At 41.8% G+C, this 14,116-nt stretch overlaps 1 protein-coding gene across 1 annotated transcript in view; it reads right to left on the reverse strand.

Moving 5' to 3' along the window:
* UST (uronyl 2-sulfotransferase) overlaps positions 1–14,116 on the reverse strand; it is a 154,647-nt gene that overhangs the window by 9,357 nt on the left and 131,174 nt on the right. The gene's annotated exons all lie outside the window — the stretch shown is intronic.

Raw genomic sequence — 14,116 nt, forward strand, 5'->3', positions numbered from 1 at the left:
CAACTTAAGCTATTGAAGGCATTATAACACTATCATGAAACACTTGCCCTACAACACAGCGATACAAATACGTAACTTTCTCCATACTTTGAAAACAGCTGCCACTCTCTGAGGTCTTTTCCCCAGCCATTAAGCTGGAATCTTCAACTCTCCAATTATCATGGAATCTCCAACTCTCCTCTTGAAAACTTCATAGTCTTATGCCTTTGCTCCAACTGGTTCAGAGCTGTGGATCCAACAACACGGATTTCCAGCTGCATGGGCCGTTTCAGCCGATCCTCCTGTACCACACTGTGCCTCTGCTGCTGCCTCAGCCTGGAAGTAGGCTGTATCTCACACATGATCAGATAACAAATCTCAGCAGGACCTTCTAAGAGGCTCCTTTATTTGGTGCACTTTAATGCTGTATTCCCAGTAAGGTAAGTTAACAAAGAAATAAACAAACAAACAAACAAAAACGGCTGAAAATTAACCCACGTTGGCAGAGAGAAAAGGTGGATTCTTGAGAATGTGGTCAGGTACTTTACTGCTGTTAAGCAACTTCTAAGTTGAACTAGACAGAGTTGGAGGTGCCAAAACCAAAGTCATCTGCAGAGGAAATGCCAGGATTGTCTAGTTCGAGTTGCCGAAGGAATTGCTATGGTTGCAGCTCATATGCAATTTCCAATTCATCTTTTATAGCTGTATAAGTATTACTGAATGGATCCAGTCAAATCTGGATCTGACAAAACTCCAGTTTAAAAGTAGGTTCTCACAGATCGCTTGCGTGATCTGCACGGTGTTGCACAGTAAGTTACACAGACACTAACATTATTACTTTCTTGAGGAGAGAAGAGAAAGTTCCAGTGATTGAGACAAATTTCAGCAGCACTCACAAGCAGGAAAAGCTTCACCACAGGTATGTTATGCAGAAAATCTGCAGAGATATAGCCTGGGACTTGAGAACCTAGAGCAGGCATCTTGCCGTTGTGCTCCGAGTCACAGCAGGCTGCTGTGATTTTTGTCTGCAAAAAGGAAGTGATGGAAGAGACATGTTCTGCATGCTTAAGATGTGTAAGTGGGATGGAGTGAGGTAGAGGTGTTTTTATTTCCATTTTTAGTACTGATGAGTGCAACGCTGGCATATAGCATCCAGTTTTGTAACCACATCCTAAATCAGAGAGGGTATGAAAACAGTCTCAGAATGAATACTGGGGTTGGCAGGGACACTTCAGAGAAAGATGATCAGTTCATTCTGGTCAGCTTACCAAAAATAAGATGATTGAGAGGTGGCTTTTTTACAGCATCTGCATATTTTCTTGGTGAGAAAAATATGGATACTGAAGGGCTGGAAGCAGAAACCAGAGAAACGTGGATTGGAAGAAATGCACAGATTTTTAAAGTGGTGAAGGTGATTAATCACTGAAACAAAACAAGAAGAGTTGATTTGCCATCACTTGATATTTTTGCATCCATGCTGGGTAACTCCAGTTTGTGATCTCTGTGAAGAAGCAAGAGAAACTCTGCGGCCTGTAGTACACAAGAAGCCAAGCTGAATGACCCAGTGATCCGCTTAAGTCTTTCATAGCTTCAAGTTCCAAACATCTTGCCAGTGTCAGCTTCCATATCAGAAGCACCACCTGTGAAAGCCTTTAGTTACCTCAGTGTAAATGTCATTTTTGGAAGATGTCTGAATACCTCATTTGCTACCTTTTCCAGTCACTGGCTGTTCAAGACTAATGGTCACCACACCGTGCAGCATCAGGCCTTGCAGGAATGTGAAGTCACACTACACTTCTACATTCTGCTCTGAAATTTTTTACTATGAGGGTGGTAAAACACTGGCACAGGTTGCCCATAGAGGTGATAGATGCCCCATCCCTGGAGACATTCAAGGCCAGGCTGGATGTGGTTCTGGGCAACCTGATCTAGTTGAAGATGTCCTTGCTCATTGCAGGGGGGTTGGACGAGATGAGCTTTGGAGGTTCCTTCCAATCCAAACTATTCTATGATTATATGATTTTATTCTTTTTTTAAAAGTTCAAGAACATGGCCTTAAAAAATATTAATTCTAAGTGTTGCCTCCTCCTCTGTTCCAAGAGCATAGATATGACTGATTACTTTATATAACTACTGAAATAAGAAACAAAAGTAATTATACTAACTAGGGCTAAACTAATGGCCAATAATAAAATTACACATTACTGATAGGATATACAGGACTGGAAAAAGCACATTACTGTATGAAAGCTGCTATTAAAAATGGGGAGGGAAGGAGAGAGAAAGCTATCAATTCCCTTCTCCCTTGTGAGAAAGTTGCCAGTTGTAAGATTTTCTCCCAACTATGTCTGCACACAGACAACTGAAAGCCCTGAAATGGCTTTACTTCTTCTTATTGCAAGTTACAGGCGGTCAAGAGAAAATTCTCTCTTTTGCCCTTAGGTTCTTTTGTGTATAATGAGCGATGGAAGGCGGCCAGCGGCTGAGGCACTGGCGAAGAAGGAAGAATGCTACTAGAGCAGAAACAACACACTGTTTCTTTCAAGTTCATCCCCTCCTGGCCTGCAGCCTGACTGCCTTGGCCAGCTGCCAGGGTATCGGGACAAAGGCTTCCTCCTCTGGCCAAAACTGAGGAAAACGGTCCGTTGTTTAACACAGGCAGAGTTGTTTCAGCAAGAGGAAAAAAACTAAAAAGAAGGGGAATTATATTAACTGGAAGTCCTGAGAGAGGAGAGTAATCTCCTAGTGTGGCTAATGCAATTCTCACCCCATGCTCTTCCCGGAAAGGGGATGTCTTGATTCTCTACTGTTCGTCTTGAGCCTCTACTGTGCAGGCTAGAAGGCAAAGTATAACATCTCAACAGGGCTAAGCTCTAAGACTGCCAGGGTCTTCACGTCCCCCAAGGTTACTATGAACCAGAAACAAGAATGCATCTCTCCTCCTTCCAGGAAGCCCCAAGTGACACGCTGCTCCCCCCCATGCCTGCACTACTAAGCTTGCATGAAGGGTGAGCGTCGTCACTTATAAAAAGAAATTTCCATGCACCTAGCAGCCCTTGAAGAGTCTGGCAGATAGATAAGCCATCTAGCTACCTCACGACTTCACAGTGACCAAGGCTCCTGCTGGATTTCCACAGTCATTAAACGCCAGCCAAGGTGAATTCACACCCAGGCTTTTTGCCACCTCTGTAACAGATCCTGCAGCCTGGTCTGCAATGGGTAACTTGGGATACTTGGGGTTCACTGCAAGCTGAGAGGTCGTGCCCCTACCTGAAACCTCCGAGGCAGATGCTGTTGCAGAGGTTACAGAGGCGCAGTGGCTCTTCATGGCAACCTCAGCACTTCTTTAGCAGCACAACCACAGGCGATGTATGAGGACTTGGAAAGGGTAGAAGGTAATCCCTAGGCCTGGTGTAATTCATTTAATTCTGAGCACAGAAGCACTTGGGTGAGGTGAGCTACCTCAGAGGCTGCATCACAGGATGTAGTGTCTCAGCAAGCTGTGGCAGGAGACTTCCCCCAGCAGTTATTTATGTCTGAGAGTTTTTGGAAGCAGGCCCCAGTTCAGGGAGAAGTGTGATTTTAATCAGCTCAGGTTAATATAAATGAATACAGGACATTTTTAGGTACTTAGGTGCCGTTCAAACACCACTGAGATTTACACAGGCATGTACTTGCTCTGTATTCCAGACAATAGATGTTCTTCCTGAAGGAGCTGGAAATGGCATTTCCGACATGTGCATGTGAGACCAAGACCTTTGCAGATGAAGGCCTCCCTATGAACCCTCTGCACCTGCACCAGCCAGTAGCAAAGACAGCTTCCCCTGTAGTACCTCTCATCTATCTACAGTGACTTACACCACCAGCTCCAGCACACCTTGGCCATTCTCGCTTGTGCGTCAGCATGAAGAACAATCCATTGAGGAAACAGAGTTTGCTCAATGATCCTTTTTAATTCAACTCGTATTTAGCATTACTGTGCTGACAGGGAGGAGATACATGGGTACATTGCTCTGCCATCCATCACCTTGTTTACAGGAAATATATTCTCGGTAGCCGTAACTCTATTGCAGGTTAAAGGAATTAGCTGAATACTGTGGAAACATCCATGAATTAGAACAAGAGATTTACAGGGTTTGAAAAGCCACTGCTCCTGCACTAAGTCCTGCAAATTGTCTTACGTCTGCAGTGTTTCAATCAGTAGTTTCATTCCAGTGTTAGAGAGACTGGCTAGTGTCAAAGTTTCCAGGATGACTGCACTGTTTTGCTTCAATGACAATACTAGCCCTGACATAATGACTACCGTGCTTCAAGGTTGTACCACACAGAATTTTCCCTTGTGCTTAAGAAAACAGGAGATAAAATAACCTGCTATCTTTTTCCATTTCTGTATTTATGAGCACATGTAAACATTAACACCTCTGAAAGAGGATAAAATGGGACAGAAACCAGGGAGGATGGGACAGCAATTAGGAAGAGCTCTTCAAGAAAAATCAATTTTGGGAGGGAGTAAGGTTACTAAAAAGAACACTAAACCTGCAACAAACCAGGCTTTTGTTGAAGAACACTGCCATTTTCTACACTGCTATCTTCAAGAATGGTGAAATAAAGGCCCTCACTTTTAAACATTATTCAACATTGTGCAACATTAAGAGCTGCATCAAGATGAAGAAAGAAACCCTGTTCTGGTGGGTTAACCTCAGCCAGCAGCCAAGCACTTACATGACCCGCTTGCTCATTCACCTTGCCCCCACGAAGGGACGAGGAAGAGAACAGGAAGAACAAAACAGAGAACATTCATGGGTAGAAATAAGGAGGATTTAATGAGGTAGGGTGGTGGTAGAGTGGGGGGGTGGGCCGCAAATCGATGCAAAGGAAATCCGTCACCACCTCGCACAGACAGATCAACACCCAGCCAGTCTCTGAGCAATGGTCATTTTGGAAGCCCAAAGTGTTCCTCCTCCTCCACCCCTGCTTTTATTGCTGAGCATGATGTTATATGGTATGGACTATCCCTTTGACCAATACGGGTCAGCTGTCTTGGCTGTGTCCCCTCCCAGCCTCTTGCCCATTCCCAGCCTACTGACCAAGGGGGCAGAGTGAGAAACAGAGAAGGCCTTGATGCTGCGTGAGCTCTGCTCAGCAACAGCCGAAAAACTGGTGTGTTGTCAGCTTTGTTTTAGCCACAAATCCAAAACACAGCACTATATAGGCTGCTATAAAGAAAAGTTAATTCAAACCCATCCAGAGCCAGCAGAGTAAAGACGGGCAAACCTGTCTCTAGGAAATTTAAAATACACACAAAGTATATAACGCATAAAACAGGCACAATGAATCACTTAAAGCACCCACTTCAACTTCATAGACTGATTCTAAAAGGAAGAGGGGACCTATAAGTAAATTTAACTTATCTGGTAAAGTAACATAGAAAATAACATTAAGAACCAAGAATTAACATTTCAGTGCCCAATTTCAACACACATTCCTCAAAACAATGAATCTGATTCTGAATCTATGAAATCCTCTTCAATTTGCAAAGCTTGCCACAAGAATAAATGCCTAAATTTCCCTCCTGCCCAACAGTTCAAAGAAATACTTAAACCATAAATGATCAGCTTTTTAAAATCTGTAGACAGAATACGCCGTTGAATATATTTAAAACGAAACAAAACAAAAACCAAACAGAATATTTTAATGAAGCTCTGTGGAAAACATGACAAAAAAAGTTATCTGAGAGAATGCTACATTCAGGGTTTCCGTGGTAACAAAAACAACAAAAAAAAAAATTAAAACTAGGCAGCTTTGTAAAGGCATGTCTGAAAAATCAAAAATTAATCTCTGGGAAGCTTGGCGTACATTTACATAGAAGGCACACCTACAGTGTTGGATGTGTATGTGCACTTACATATGGCAACAGGGCCCTAAAGCGCATGCTTTGACCTAGACTCATCCATGGGAGACCAATGCATGCAATCAGGTTTTGTCTTAGTGCCCAGTGTACGGGCCCCAGAACCCAGTTCAGTGTCTAGATGGAGGACAAGTTCTCCTATAAGCCTGCAGGTGCTGGGAATATGAAACTGTGACCCTGAGCTCTTTAAAAATACGTTCCTAACAGGCTGCTCTAGGGTGGCCAGTGACTATGGCCATCAGTGTCTAAGCGAAATTGGTAACTCGGGCACATCATGTTCAGCTGAAACTTCATCCAGCTGCTTGCCACAGCGGTTGACAGCATTTCTGGCACATTCCCACATTCCCAAAGCATTTAATTTTGTTAAGTACATTTAGTGAAGAAATGAAAACCCTAAACTGAGCAACATAGAGTCCTCATAAATATAACTACTATTTTTTTTTTTTGGTCTGAGTAACAGTGGGAAATGAAAAACCACAAGGCTGAAGGAAGTGAAGGGACTATTTATGTAGCATGGGAAAAATTAAACTGAGATTCAACACTTTAAAGTGGGTGATATCTGTTTATCAAAATACTTTTGTTGATCTCTTTTGCTTTTGAGTATCCAGTCTGTCTGCTAAGACTTAGAAACAGGGATGTGGTGCTAGATTCCTTCTTTGGTTTTAGTGGCAATTTGTGTAAGTTCTGCCACAACTTCGAAATCAAAATGTTGGTCTTGTGTTGCCAATTGTTAATAAAATATACCAATGTATCAAATGCCATTTTTCACAAAACTACTCACACATGTATACAATATGAAAAGATGTGTGGGACTTGGATTTTTTCCCTTTCTGCATATGAGATACAAATGGCTATGCACTAACTATTTATTTCTGTTAAAACAAAACCTGTTGAACAAGTGGGATGTACACCAAGATGTGGTCTGGAAGGATAACAGAAGCAGCCTGTGAATTGAATAGCTAAATTAAGCAGGAACTCAAACCATTGATTTCTACAAGTAGCTTGCAATAACATGCACCAAGGAAAATAATTTTCAGCGATTCAAAGCAGAACCTTTGGCTCAGTAGCGAGTCTGCCCTTAAGATAGGCTAAATAATGTGTTCTGCAACCACACAAAGTACTGAGGTCTGCCAGGGACCCCATGCTGTATTCCAGCAGCAGCACAAGGCAGTGCCAAGTAAATGCTGAAATTCAATATACAGACAAATATGATTTGCAATTTCACTGCTCTTCTGTTAGTAAAAGTTCTAGATGAACTGGGCTGATATTTTTGGTAAGCTGTTGTTAAAGTGTAAGCAGACAGACTGAGGTTTCTTGCTGTCAACCTCTTGCACTGGCATAGCTGCACCAAACAGGCAAAGTTATGCAAACTGCAATTTGTTCCTGTTATTTCCATCTAATACGCCTGCTGGTCTTGCCATGCTTCACCCTCTTCAAAGTCCCTTTGAAGTTTTCAGACTCCCCAGGTTTCCTGTCTTCTGCAGTTCATTCACTCTAAGCACTCTTCTAGCAGCTGCTTTGGTCATCATGCACAGAGTTCTCAAGAGTTTACTAAAAAGATCTTCCTCTTCATTCATCTGCTTTGATCTTGGCAAGGAAGTCCTCAGCTTCTGCTGTGTTTCTTTGCTCCATAGGGAACTAAGTCATAGACTTTGCTCCTGCAAACACTGCAGGAAAAGATACTACACCAAGGGCGCTAAAAAAAACAACCACCCAAACCCCCAAACAGTTCCACCAAAAGCTTAGCTCAAATAGCACTCAATGATGATCTATTCATTGGATATTCAAGGAAAGCACTAAGAAGGCATGATATAAACTTTGGTTTTATACGCATACTTCATCCTTGCTTCTACAAACATTATTGTATGCCAACTCCTTGACAACATCCATCTCCACCCTACTGTATACAAGAATGGAGTGTGAGTGAGAAATACTCTTGCTCCTGAACTCCACGCACCAAAACAAACCCTCAGAGAGATAAACAGACATTTACCTCTCTTCAGTGATTGTGCAGAATGTTCAATTTCCCTGGTACATAATTTAAGCACCTGACATTAATAATGCCTATACCCAGTGAAGTAAACCAGGTTTGCCAGCTGCCTGGAGACCCTTCAAAGATCAGTTATGGCCACTGTAACATTGGCAGAGCACTTACAGGGACAGTGGAGAGTAGAAGAAAGCTTGAAAAATAAAAGTAAGTCTTCAATGCCCACCAAAATATTTGGTGTTATTTAGGTTAAAACAGAATTTTTCTGTGAATATTTTCATTCAATGTTTCAAATAAATTTGCTTTGGCTACATGCTCGTTCCTGTCATGCCTGATTTCCACTAGCTTTTGGGAGATGTATATTATATATCAGCCACACATTAATCCCATACGCTCATTTTATGAAAAAAAGGGCATGTTCTAATCCAAGCAGTAAACCTCCAAACTTGCTAACATCCCAAAAGCCCTGAGAGCGCAGCTCTGCAAAGCACTGGGGGCTCTGGCCAGACTGCACATACATGTGCTCTTTGCAAGCAGGCAAGCATCAAATATTCTGCTGCAGCAATGGCAGCGTGCTCCACATCTTTCCTCAACACAGGCCCAACACAACCAGCCACTGGGCTCTCCCAGTAACTTGTGTTGCACTTCTTTCTGGCTAGAAACAAGAAAACAACAAAACAGTCCCCCTCCCCCCATTGTTTTTTGCTGGGTCCAACAGTGCTCTTTATCTGTCTCCTTTTCCCCTTTTTAATCCCCAAAAAGCAAGAAATCAAATACTGTAGCTGATTGTTTGGAAACGAACCAAAGCAGCCATGCAGCAGGAGGAGCAAAGACTGAGACAAGCATACAGATTTTGTTCTAAGCCCTGCACTTGCATGTTCTGTAATACCGAAGCTGTAATACTTGGAATGATTTACAGGTATGTGTGTACTCTAAATACATCTATACATCACACAGTAACTCAACTTCATAGACCCTCTGAAACTCAACTGAAAGAAATACTATGGAAGAAGATCAACCACTACAATTACCTTGCTTATGATTTTCACTACCCAGAAAGTATTAGATGGAATCATCCTGCAAAAGGTGCAGGAATATGGTATATTATTTTACCATTGATCTGGCAGAACACAAGAAATAAGGTTTCTTCTTATGGTGGATGCACAGAGCTGTTTAATTCCACAGTAACAGGGAAGCCAGACCAGAGGAGTCAAAGAAAGCCACAGGAAAGCAAATTGATTGTGAAGAAAGGCTATTTCAGGGCCTGAGAACAGAGCGTGGGTGCTTGTGTGGGCAGACAACACATGCTGCTCCAGACTTTCAGCAAGCAGCAAAGCAAGGACGGATGGCTAAATGGTGGGGTTTACTTGTTTTAACTTGAAAAACTGGAGGACGATGACAATTTAAGGCACTGCCCCCTGGATAGCTCTTCTATTTCTCCTGAGTCTCCAATTATTATACTTTTCTTTCTCTTCAATACCCTCATTTCCCCTGAGTATGCACTCATCAGCAACTTGCATTCCCCAGAAATCCTCCCACTAGCTATCTGGAAAGACATTCATGCTAGAGGGCATAACGCTCTTCTAATATGTAGATGCCTTTAAAACCACAAGTCATTTTCAGAAACCAAATGGCACAGAGGTGCATGAAGAACTTCTCCAAGACCTATTTTGGAGGCAAGTGAATTCAGCCATCTCACAAACATCAGCAGTAATTTCAATCCAGTAAGCATGTTTGGTATTCTCAAAACCTTCCCCCAAACCACACACCTCTTCGCACGTGCACTTCTTTTAAAAATGTTTTTTTCTTGGTCTGTTTTTATGCTCACTTTTTGCCCTCAGCCTGTATGACAAAAATGTTTTCTGGGTGAGCCCTGGAGAACCAAGCAGACCAAACACTAATGCTCATATGGTATTTATTTAGAGGGGTAGAAAAATCCCTTAAGTTGAGTATTTATGTTATTTTGAACTGGTTTTATATTTTATGCATACATAGCGGAGCTGGAATTTCAGGGCTGGCTTTTGTTTGCATTCATCATGAAACATTTGTTATATGAGCTGCTGCTACTGCTACCAAAACAGCTGCTGCTCACTGCTAGAAAACCAGAGACCAACTCAACAATTTCTTTCTTCCTCTGGCAAGTCTAGCTGGCAAATGAGGCCTAGTGTTTCTATAGAAAATGACCTTTTTTTGGCTTCACTGTCATCCCTGCCACCTTTTGCCTACCCAGAACACACAGACTTGAAAGTGAACGGCTAAATCAGAGCAAGAACAGGTATGTACTGATGCTCCCGAATCACCTACAATTAAAAATAGATCAGAAATACAGCTGCATGAACTCCTTGCTTTGCAGCTAGGGCAGCACCTCAAATATGAACATCTTTCCTTCAGCTGCTCTTGAGACTCAGCCAGGACTTAGCCTATCTGGCCGGCGTCATCATTTTCTGCCATCTGGAGAACTGAGCCATGGCTTGATCTAGCTTCACATAAAAAATTCTTCTGTAGGAGGCTGCTTGCCTGCACAGAACATTATGCCCACCCATATGACAATCTGTGCACTTCCTACCCACCTGGACTCACACCAGGACCCAGAGCATCAGTGGACTGCAGTCCTCAGTGCCTAGGACAGACCTCCTCAACTGCACATAAGCTGAATTTTAATGCGTTGTTTTGTTACAACTACTAAAACACTTCAGTGTTGTCCTTGTTGCTTCCTGGTAACTTCCTATTGGCAATGACAGCTCTCACCTCAGTCTCATCTTCTTAAGAGAACATTTATCCGACGCTGGAGCACAGTCCCTGCAGGATTCCCCTACTTGTTTAAAGTAAGGGGAGTCTATTGAACAAGTAATGCCTCTTTAACTAATTTTATCCTGTAGAAGATTCTCTCTTGTATCCTAACAACTTATTTTCTTTAAGAGCTTTTGGACAGAGATCCTGCTGAAAATCACACCTGTACCATCTCATATCCCTGTACTTGCTGACTCCTTCAAGGAGTTCGTTGATTTGTAAGGCTCTATGAATGCCATACAGACTTTTTCCAACTGTCTCTTAATCCTACTCTTTATTATAGCTCCTACCAGTACATAAATTGGATTCTTCCATCTGTTGCTATCCAGGCAACCACCGCAGCCCTTTAAAAGACTGGAGTCACGTTAACTAACTTCCATTTCTCCAAAATAGCTGCTGATTGAATGACAGGACACACCACAGCATTGGCAATCTCAGTTTCAAAGAGATCCTTGGTGAATACTAGCTCTGACAGCAGCACTCCTGATACTGCCAAGGAGTAAAGATACTGAGGAGGAAAAAAAAAGCCACATGCTAACACCAAATCTGTTACCTATATTATAGATGGCACCTGCAAGTAACTGAAAAGTTACTTAAATTGAGTCCAAACAGTACGACTCAAAGGATGAGATTTATAAAGTGCAGTAACAATTGTGCAAATGTTAGAGATAGAAAAAGCAGCCCAACTGGAAAGAAGATACTAATTGAAGAACACAATGGCAATGCAATTTGAAAGAAAGGGAGCAGACAGGGAAGATGAGCACAGAGAGCAGCAGAGGGGAGGACTCCCTCTCTTACTACATATGTGAATTTGTGATACCACTCCAGTTACAGGAAAAAAAAGAAGAGAAAAGGAATCTTCCTACCCATATTTAGCAAAACCTTCTTCCCTTGCTATAGCTTCTTGGAGAGCACATTTTCAAGAGGGACAGATCAAAAAGGCTGCAAAATTCCAACTGGGAGAGCAAGTAGGGAAGCATAAACTCCAAGAAAGACTCACTCTTAGAAGAGCAAGGATCCAGCACGCAAACTGCCTGCAGGGCAGGTAAAGCAAAGGGGCTTGGAGGAAGGACCATAGGCATGGTGTGAAGCCATGCTCAAGTGAGCAGATTAACCCCTCAGGAACACTGGCTCAGAGACATACCAAAAGGACTCCTGTAGCAGCTGAGAGTTACACTGCTAATCTATTTCCTTCATTTTAATTCTTATCACTTTATCACCAAGGGCCAACCTTGCACTTTGCTGGAATTTGTTCTACTAATTCTTTCCCTTCTTTTCTAATAGCAATAACAGTGGTCTTAAAACGACTTAGAGAGCAATACACTGTGTCCTCTAGGAGTAACTGGTCTGTTTGCAGATGTTCTTTGGGTATGTCTCTTCCCTGTGAGTGCCCCCCCGCCATCTCTCCCAGCTATTCTCTGTTTCCCTCTTCCCAGCTCTTTGGTGGGCCACCTAGTTCTGATGTGGTTGAAATAAACTTTTTAGCTTTTTAATGCTTTTTTTTTTCCTGCATGCCAGAAAGTGCCTTGCTCTAATTTCACACCTAACTTGTCAGAATTTACACTCTTTGATGTCTTCCTCATTTTAATTATTGCAGCATTTTAATTATTATAGCAGCTCATTTGTATCACCATAAAAACTAGATTATAAATCATAGCGTTTATGTGAAAACCCAAGTAATTCCTTAGGAACGGCTGCTTGTCTCTACTGTACAAAAAAATACAGGCAAAAGCATTTTTATAGTTAAGTTTCTTTTTTTGTAGTAACTTTAATATTTTTCAAAACATTTCTGAGCCATCAAAGCTACCGGCTCACGGTACTCCAATTGTTCTTGCAAAATGCCTCAGGGATATGCACAATCAGTTTAACCTGAAGCCTAGTCTATCATTGATAACAATGGGCAGGACTTAAAATTAGTGTGAGGGAAAAATACAACAGACTTATTTGAAGACTGAAAAATATTATTATGCTCCTAAAAGCAATGTGAAGAGTGAGCTCTGTGATCTTCTCCATACTGCTCTTGTGTCTTCCGTGCCAAAAATGCCCAGTTTACAGTTAAAAGATGTTTCTCCCTGAACACTGACCCTGAAAACATACTGTGGGACACAATGATAATTGAGCTAAATTCTCAGTTGTTTTTGTACTATGATTAACAAAAGTTTTCCAGATTCCAGCCTCAGCCACCTTGTGCAACTTGCTTGATTCCATGTAGGTGAAATGAAGACCTGTGCAAATATACTGGAGCTGCAGCCGAGAACAGAAGTAGGCCTATTAACTGGGATTTAATGGCTGTCTGCCTTGTCCTCTATGCCTTCTGTTGCCTGAATAGAGGTCAAAGTTGTCAAAGAAGCAATTTGCATAATCTGTTACTGCTATAATTTTTATTCAAATGCTATTTTTAAAGCAGAAGCAGTAACAGAGGTTTAGCTGGAATGTTACTGATTAAAAAGGCATTATGATTTTATTTAGTAAGTTAGTCAATAAGGAATGAACTGTCATTGCAAGCTTTAATTGTCTGTCGTTAAAATGTTTGCGGTGTTTTGTCATCAGTGACCCTGGATTATTTATGAGATATAGCTAACACTGAATCCGAATGCAGCTTTCCCTCTGTGCCAGAGCTTTAACAAAGCTGCTTGTCCATGGGTTTTCTGTTTTGCTATACTAGGAACAGGAAACATTCAAAAGATGCATCAGGGAATCAACCTCAGATGAATAGCAGGAGCACTCTTACAAAACATAACATCTTTAGTGACTGATATGCTCATTAGATAAAGCTGACAGTTGCTTGAAAGATAGCAGCATGAACCCTTCAAAATGATCTCCCAACACAGAAAAAAATACACATGAATTCTTGATACGTGGGATGCAAGGGTTTGGCTGACTGGGCCCTTGGGATTTAGACCACAAATAAGTTTTGTTTTTACTGCACAAAGTATGAAATTACATCTGTGTCGTTTTAGTCCAAAACCAGACAGCCCATCAGTAGATCTGATGAAAGGAAATTGAAACAATGCAAGCATCATGAAGATGTGGGACGAAATGAAAAATCTGGAGGCTGAAGTCTTTTGGAGTTGCACTAAATGATGAAGACAATGCCATAGGTGGTCTCAGCCTCCATAATCCTGCAGGTATAAATGCATTATACCTCAAGTTTGGAGAGGGGAAACTTTGCTCATGACGGAGAGGTTCAGACAAGAGCATGCAAAAAAGTAAAGCATTTTTGGCTTCAGGTAAAGACCTTGTCAGTTGATGGGAAAGAGCCATAAGAAAAAGGTGATGGAGAGGTGTAGGAAAAAGGTAGCAAACTGCAGAGCACAAGCAGTGCATATGCAAAATGTATTATAGCACAAAGAAAGGAAAGATTCAGTAATTCCATGAAAAAATACTTAGCCTATCTTTACAATACATTGTTGGTGTTGATGACAATACACTGTCCAGAGCCAGTCTCTGAG

The sequence above is a fragment of the Strigops habroptila genome, chromosome 10 (genome assembly GCF_004027225.2).
Source record: "Strigops habroptila isolate Jane chromosome 10, bStrHab1.2.pri, whole genome shotgun sequence".
In the NCBI taxonomy this organism is placed as follows: domain Eukaryota; kingdom Metazoa; phylum Chordata; class Aves; order Psittaciformes; family Psittacidae; genus Strigops; species Strigops habroptila.